The sequence below is a fragment of the Oryzias melastigma genome, unplaced genomic scaffold (assembly GCF_002922805.2).
Source record: "Oryzias melastigma strain HK-1 unplaced genomic scaffold, ASM292280v2 sc00459, whole genome shotgun sequence".
Classification (NCBI taxonomy): Eukaryota; Metazoa; Chordata; class Actinopteri; order Beloniformes; family Adrianichthyidae; genus Oryzias; species Oryzias melastigma.
This window is the reverse complement of record NW_023417054.1, coordinates 41,165-41,933: the sequence shown is the minus strand read 5'-3', so window position 1 is coordinate 41,933 and position 769 is coordinate 41,165. Positions and strand designations below refer to the sequence as shown.

The following is a 769-nucleotide window of genomic DNA, read 5'->3' as shown; positions in this document are numbered from 1 at the left end:
AAGAGCCTGAATCAATTATTTTTTTCGATTCTTCAATTCAATTTTAAGTTTACAAATTCATACACATTTGATTAGAAATACATTAAAAATCTATTATTTCATTTGAATATCTTTATATTAATCTGATACAGTTCACATATTGTTAAATGTATTAGTAAAATAATGAGATTATTAATAGCATACAAAGTTAAATGGATTCTCTAAAGGAGAAGTTCTAACAAAAATGTTCAGATCATTAACATTGTAAACAGTTCTGCTTCTCCTGGAGGACGTTTCAGTTTGGCCACTAGGTGGCGATCGCGCTATAGAAGTACACTTTATTCAAGAAGAAGACAACAGTAAGAGGGAAAAAACGAAGTTTTAGACCACAAATGGTTACTTTAAATTGAATTATTTCCTTAAAAGAGTTTGAAAAATTAATGCCTGTAAGTAAATGTGATGGGTGACACCTGTAGGGTGTGGCTCTGCCATTAAGGCTCCTTTAAATAGGAGTGGGCGGGGCTGCACGGCAGTGCCACATTCTTGTGGGTGGCCAGGATGACCGCTGGGCCCACACTGCGGCAGCTGTGAGCCATTGGGGTAAATTTGTTTTTTTTGTTAATCATGTTTGTTTGTTTTTTTTTATTGCTTTTTAAATATTTTTAATTTGTGTATTTTATGACAGGGCTACAGTATCTGAAGGCTGACCTACAGCGTAAATGACTGGGTGTGGGTCCTCGATACCTCAGGTATGCGGTATTTTATTTGCTTTTGATGTTTTAACGAACTG

The 769-nt window shown here is 35.2% G+C and overlaps 1 long non-coding RNA gene across 1 annotated transcript in view; it reads left to right on the top strand.

The window, feature by feature from the left end:
- Positions 1-428: 428 nt before the first annotated feature.
- The window catches only part of LOC112139288, a 25,671-nt gene continuing 25,330 nt past the window's right edge, over positions 429-769 (top strand). Inside the window, exons 1-2 of the long non-coding RNA XR_002917961.1 lie at positions 429-579; positions 665-728. This is a non-coding gene — a long non-coding RNA (uncharacterized LOC112139288). The remainder of the gene's footprint in view (positions 580-664; positions 729-769) is intronic.